Consider the following 7,652-nt stretch of genomic DNA (forward strand, 5'->3'; position numbering starts at 1 on the left):
CAACCAGCACTGCTGGAGAATGACACAGAGTCTCCTTCTGAGAAGAAATGGCAGGACAAAACCAGAAAGTCAAAATGGCTTCTCATCCTTTGGCCTGTGGGTAATGGAACAGCAACTCTGAAGCCACAGATTTCCCTTTCCCCCCATGACACCCAGCACAGAGTGAGCCAAAGGAGCTCTCCCACTGCCCCATCCCAGGTGTGGCAGGAACACAACCCCACGGGCAGCAGAACAGGATTAATTGCTGGGTAAAAAACAAAGAACACACAGCAAAATGCCAGGGAAAGAATCCAACTCTGGCTCTAGCTGATGGGAAAGATACTACAAGCAGAGGTGACGTGCTTGGGCTGCAATCTCAGGTTCCAGTAGCACAGCACAGATTTCAGCATCCAAGTGCTCTCAGGAAAGGCCAAAAGCCCTTTAAAACCTCATCCTGGGCTTAGAGCACATTGCAAATGGCACATACACTTCTTGGTTTGGTGCAGGGTCCATCTCCAGCTCTGTACTAGCAGGGCTTCCTCACCCTGCCCCAGGCTCTGTGAGGCAGCACAGACAATTCGCAGGACTGAAATTCTGGGAAAGTGAAGCAAATTTTTCCTTGCTCTCATCATCTTTAACTGCTTGCAAAAAAAACCAACAAGAAAAAAGGTTTTCTTTCTCCCGATTTACCGCATGTCTTTGGTTTCACTGCAAGCTCTAGCATGTGGGCCTTGTCCTGCATTTATGAGGCTGCCCTGGCTCTGGATATTTCCATTGTGGCTGGGAAGGATTTGCCAAGGCAAAAGATTTTGGATTCTGTGAGGGATTAAAACTCAATCAGGCTGTATGGAGTTGTCTTTCTTTACAGCCATTTTGGTTAAACACTGCATCCCCAGATTTCTGTCACAGCAGCTAGGCAATGTTTTTCATTTACAAGCAAACTTGGTTTTCTTCTTGCTCTTTTCAGGCAAACATTACTGAACACCATCAAAATCAGCACCAAATCTTTTGGGGCCCTTTTCCCTCTGTAGAATATTTTGGTCTCATCCAAGCAGGATAAGTGCAATCCAACACTGATTTCTCAGAAATTTTCTTCATTCACTGAAAAGCTCTGGATAAAACACCTGAAATCTGGCACAGAAGATCAGGGGATCAGCACCTCACCAGGACCAGCCATCTCCCCCTCCTCCAGCTGTGCCAGGATTTGCTGGAAGTGCAAAGACCTTTGAGAGGATTTAAATACAGAGTTATGTGCCATCGAGCCCATCCACAACTGCAAGGCAGAGCAGACTGAGTGGGTTTCCTTTTAAAGAATCCCTAGGAACTAGAGCCCAGAATTTCCCGAAAGATTGCTCCAAAGACTGATAACTACCAGAGGAATACTTTCCTACACTACACGGTTTAAATAACTTGCGTGCATAATTTTGCTTGAAAGTATACAAAGGGACACTGCACACAGATCTAAGTATTTCTGAATTTCTTTCTAATCCTTTCAAAAAATCACAGAATAGAACCATGGAATCTACTGAGTTGGAAGGATCATCTGTCCAACTCCTGGTCCTGCATGGTACACCCCAACAATGCACCCTGTGCCTGAGAGCATTGGCCAAATGCTTCCTGAGCTCTGTCAGGTTTGGAGCTGTGACCACTGCCCTGGGGAGATGTTCAGTGCCCAAACACCTCTGAGGGAAGAACCTCTGCCTAATAGCCAGCCTAACCCTCCCCTGATAGCACCCACTTGCACGATGGTCAATAGTTATGAATAACACCTAAATCTTCATGAAGTTATATTAAGTTTCATGCTGATATTTACCCTAAATGCGTCCCTTGATCAGTTTGGTTCCCCTTTAATTTTTCCTCCTCCACTTCACCCATCCTGCAGACACAGCCTCTCCAGCAGAAGCAGCTCCTCCTCCTCCCTGCTCTGTGCCTGTTCCCCCACACAGTTACCACCATGGCTAAACCACTGGCTGCTGCCCTCACATCTCTCCTAGTTGTGATTGCTTCCAAATCCCTTTGCCTTCCAGGGAGGATTTTCCTTCCCATCTGTGTTGTGCCAGTTTTCACTGCCCTATAAAGTGAACTCTGATTTTCCTGCTCTCCACCGCTGTGCTGAGCTGTGGGCAGTGACACGTCTCCATGTCTTCCCAGTGCTGCGGAGGCCCAGGAACATGTGACAGCAGCAGCAATCCCACGAGCTAATCCTCCCCTTTGCTCTCCAGACTAAGGCAAACAGATTCCTGATAAAGTTGTGTCTCTATTTCGCATTTCACCCTTCTAACACTTCACTGTCCTGCTGAGCACTCGCTACAGGAGGGTTTTCTGTCATCTTTTGAACAGCAAAAATAGGTGTCCGAACATCCCTTACAGCACTAAAGGATTTGTGCTGTGATAAGACTTTACACTCATGACACATCAGGTATCATATCCCTTAATTCAATTTTTCATTGCAGCCATACATGAAGATTGGAAGTGCTTTTAAAAAAAAAGCAGAGTTTGCACTCTTGGTATTTTCCATGACCATTTCTAAAGTATATATTCAAATGTCCTGAAAGTTTAAAAGGAAAGAGGCACAAGATTATGGATCTCAAGAAACCGATGCAAGATGTATTTTTAATGAAATGGAAGCCTTTCCATATCCTTTCCTTCAAACCTTTCAGGCTGTACCTTTAAGAACCAGGAAACTGATATTTGTGCAATTAAATATAGAATTTTCCTCTGAACGGTAATAGCTTAGGAAGTCATCCCTGACAGACTGCCAGGAGAATGATTACTCAGGATTTGGGGAGTGTCCCATCATCCCAGCTCTTTAATTTTCCTTTTCTGTCACTAACAAAGATGCATCAGGCTGGCTAAGCTGTCTCCCTCCTCACACAACTGGTCACACAAAACCCTGTAACCAAGGTACATGACACCCCCAAGTTTTCATTTGAACACAACAATATCCTGCAGGGACACAACTTCTGGGCTATGGAGCGACTCTGGAAAGTATCCCAAGGGAGAAGCAGTGAACTGCAGCTCTGAGGCAGCACACACTACAGCCACACACCAGCTGGGGCTTTTGCACAGAGCTCTGATCAAAAAATATGTCAGAGCCCCCAGAATTACTCATCAAAAGGAACTCTGCTGGTGACACCAAGGTCAGAGATGTCCCTGTAGGAGCACCTATGTCCAGCCTCTCTGCAGCTCCTAGATTCTGCCAGCGTGGATCAAGTTTCCCAGAACTACTGTTTCTCTGTCCTCCCCAGCCCTGGATGGACCCTGCCCTCCCTTCTCCTACCAACCCCAAAGACAGGCATGAACCCAGGGACACAGTGTCCTGGGACAAAACTTGCCACAGCTTCCAACCAGGCCTAACCCTCCCCAAGACTCCCAGACTAAAGCAGAACAACTCCAGCACAGACCTTTGCCACCAGCAGCTCTCCAAACCCACTACAGGACTACCAGATTGTAACAGAGTTGCTAATACTTGCTTTGATGTTCTCATTCTCAGAGATAAAAAATAACTAAGAGGTAAAATTGTATTAACTTCTCGGTACATATTTTTCCCTTGGAACTAAATTGTTTCTTTAATTCATTTTGAAAGAAAACAAACTCTGCAGGGAGAGCTAAGAAAATGCAGAGGGACAGGGAATAGCACATCTGTAACAGTTTTCTTCCCACTCATCTCCAGCCACACAAAAAGTAAGTCCAACACAACCACTTCTGGAGCATTTCTAGTGCATGACAGAGCTCTGGGCCTGTTACATAAAGCCCGTCCAGGCTTTCCAACACTGTCCCCTCCTGAGGAGGCCTAAGCCTGCTAAGACCCACACAATTAGAGCTACTCAAGTGGATTATATTCATGTGAATGTTTTCTGTTGGTGCTGCTGGAAGGAGGAAACAAAAAAGTGATTAGAAACCAACAGATTTTCTCAGAGTTAGGAAGCTACTCCAGCCTGCTGAGCTGAAGTCTGGACGTCTGAGGGAGAAAATGTTTGTCAGCCACAGATCTGTTTCAGAGTGGATAGGGATTACCCTGCTAAGGGAAGTGTCTATTCCTAGGAATAGCAGAGCATGAAATACAGCTGGAAAAATGGACGCTTTTTTCCATTCTGATTGTTTCAGCTAAGTCCTGGCAATCCTGTGAGGGTGAGAGCAGTGCTGACAATCAGCTCTTGGGACTGCCCCAGGAGCAAACTACTTTGCCAACAAATCCCTGCTCAGTCCATTATTATAAGCCCTGTCTACAGGGATTCCTACAGCTGCACCTGAATATCTTCTGGTTTCATGCTGTATCCAGGCTGGTCACAGCTGGCTGGCAGCAGATGAAGTGTGTGTGCCCCATTCTAGGGGGATTTAAGCTTGATCAGCTGAGCCAGTGTTCTTTTGCCTTCAAGGCCCATCGGGCCTTGCCCCCTGTGCTGTGAGCACACAGCAATGTGTGCCCAGAGAGGGACTCAACAGCCCCTCACAGCCACATTTCTCCTTACTAGAAAACCTGTGTCACTTCTGGCAAGCTGTTCTGCTGATAGCTCAACAACTCCTACAAAGGTCCTTGCACTGGCTCTGTCCTCAGTGCAGGACAAACCCCGATCCAAGGTCATGCAGTCTGATCCCAACACTGAGGCCTGTGGCCAGGGCAGCAGCTGATGCCAGCAACATGGCAAGAACAGCTACAGGAACAGATAATGGCAGTATCTGCTGAAATCTTCTTCATCCTTCTTGTCGTAGAATCAGAGAGTCATTGAGGCTGGAAAAGACCTCCAAGATCAGAGTCCAACCTGTGACCTACCACCACCTTATCAGCTAGACCAGAGCACCGAGTGCCATGCCCAGCTGTTCCTTGAACACCTCCAGGGATGGTGATTCCACCACCTCCTTGGGCAATGCCTGACTACCCTTTCCATGATGGATTTTTTCCCAATGTCCATCCTGAACCCCCCTGGCACAACTTGAGGCCATATCCTCATCCTGTCCCTTGTTCCCTAGGAGCAGAGCCTGACCCCCACCTTGCTCCAACCTCCTGTCAGGGAGCTGTAGGGAGCCAGAAGGTCCCCCCTGAGCCTCCTTTTCTCCAGACCAAGCTCCCTTCAGCTCCCCCTGATACTCCTAACAGGACTTACTCTTTAGATCCTTCACCAGCTTTGTCGCCTTTCTGTTAATAACTTACTATTAATAATGAAGTAAGAGACCAACTGGCAAGAGAGCTGTGGCTCTGGGCAGGTGAACACAGCAAGAACACACAGGGATGTGGATTTCAGAGCCTCATCTGGCCTCAAAACTGCCAGACAGATATTCAGGTGGCTGTGACTGTCGAAAATACTTTCATGTCCCTATATGATCAGTGATGAACTTCAGATGTATGTAGGCCTGTCAACAGTGCCCCTTACCAGGTTCATAGATAAGCCCCTACTTTCCGCATACAAAAATGGATCTTGAGATCATCTAAAAATAGTTCACAAAGCTTTGTTGAAGGATAAATGTCACTGCTGTCCATGACAGGCATCACAGCAAGGAGCAGTGTTCCCCAAACTCCCCGACTTAAGATCTTGAGAAGGGTTTCTCTTTCTCACAGGACACCAGCAATGCAGTCCATGCAGCATATGACCCAAAACTTCCTTTCAAAGGACAGGAAGAAAGAGCTCCAAGGACATTCTCCTGACTTGTTCTAGACCCCAACACAACAACCTGGAAACTTCATCTCTCAGGAGCAAATGAGTTGAGAAATGTAAGCAAAGGTTCTCACACTGCCACTGAGGAGTCAAATACAGGAAAACTGGAATATGCTGATAAAAAATAGAACTCAAAAAACAGAAAAGCACCCAAAACTGCCTTGTGCTGCTTTAAAAGCTACATCAAAGTGGTTTATATTTAGATTGTCTACAAACAAGTAACTGCTGCAAGGTAAAAGTACAGAGACAAGTAATTTACGAAGCTCAACATCATTCAGGGAGTTGCTATTCCCCTCCCTTAGTCCAAGTGAATCACAGACTGGTTTGGGTTGGAAGGGACCTTAAAGCTCATCCAGTTCCACCCTCTGCCATAGGCAGGGACACTTCCCACTAGTCCAGGTTGCTCCAAGCCCCATCCAACCTGGCCTGGAACACTGTCAGGGATGGAGCAGCCACAGCTGCTCTGGACATCCTGTGCCAGTGCCTCAGCACCCTCACAGGGAAGAAAGAATTCCTTCCCAATATCCGACCTAACCCTGTCCTGTGTCAACCTGAATCCATTCCCCTGTGTCCTGTCACTCCAGACCATTGTAAAAAGTGATTTAAAACTGACCTCCTACAGCATTTCTGAAGCACTGGGAGCTCTGTGTTCAGGCTCTAAGCCTTTCAGGGCAGCCCAGTGATGCTCAGTAACAAAACCCCCACCTCAGACTTGGGCATTATGAGGAGGAAGAGGATGTAATTAGCAGAAGTTCCCTTGATTACTCTAAAAGCTTAGTCATTTGCTCCAGCAAATTCACAGAAGCCCAAATTAAACCAGTAGCACTGAGGCAAAGCACAGCCCAGAGTGGAGGCTCTGGACATCCTGCAGATGACAGAGGTGACAAAGCTGGTGCAGGTTTACCTGACTGAAAGTGCCGTGGCTGAGGGGCAAAATGAAAGGGGCACAGAGAGGGACAGATAAGTCAGTGAGACATTTGTCCATGTGCCATGTGAAATCTACTCCTAAAGCAATCCCACAAATAACTCCCTTCAAAAGAGTTAAGATCAATCAGGGTGAAATTAATGCAAATTATTGGCTTGTCCTTAAGGATTAGCCAAACTAGGAACTGAGCAAGCAGGACAATAAGGACAAAAGAGCTGTGAGAAATCACCTCCTGCTCTTTTACTTCTCTCAGCTACAGAACAGGGCACAGACACTGAGGATGAACAAATCTTCTCTTGATAATTGCTCAGAATCCTTATGAATCAAGGAAAATACTGTTGTTTGCACTAGCAAAAAAAAAATTGAAAGAAATCTCGGTTTTATCCCATTTTAACACTTTTAGAAGACGCTTTGCTCAATAAACCACCACCCAAATGCAAGTTCTTTACCCGACATTTCAGTTTCCAAGTCTTTGCACCATTTCCCATTTAATCTGCAAAACAAATGCCAATTATTCCCCATAAAAAAAGAAATTAATAGCCCATTATCCGTGAGCAGCAACTCCAAACAGCCACCACCAGCACAGGAGAGGCAGAGGAGAGGCACAGGCCTGTGCTAACGAGCTCATTGCGTTTCTTGGTATTTCCCAGCAGCACCAACTGGGAAAGATGACAAATACCAAACAGCTCCTCTGAAAACCACCAGCACCACACAGCTGAGAGGTCTCCTGAGCCCCTTTAACCACGAGGTTGCCTTTGTCCATCAAACACACTTCGATTCGATGTCGCATTGTTAGGTTTGCAATCAGAGCTTCCCTTCTTTGCAGAGCCAGCCACAACCTCCATCACCACCCGGAGCCGCACAGAACAGCTCTTTTACAGCTCGGCAAACGCTCGTCCTGCTCCGTGCTGGATGTACTGGGAGAATGAGAGTGGGAGGGCGGGATGAAGAGCAGGAAGAACGGAGACATCCTCCTCCCGCACGGTGCGAGGCTGCGCGGAGACCCTCCGGGACCAGGGGCAGAGCAAGGGGGTTAGACCCCGGGGACTGGGGGCAAAGCAAGGGGGAGAGACACCCGGGGAACTTGTCGGGGA

The sequence above is a fragment of the Acanthisitta chloris genome, unplaced genomic scaffold (genome assembly GCF_000695815.1).
Source record: "Acanthisitta chloris isolate BGI_N310 unplaced genomic scaffold, ASM69581v1 scaffold8009, whole genome shotgun sequence".
Taxonomy (NCBI): Eukaryota; Metazoa; Chordata; class Aves; order Passeriformes; family Acanthisittidae; genus Acanthisitta; species Acanthisitta chloris.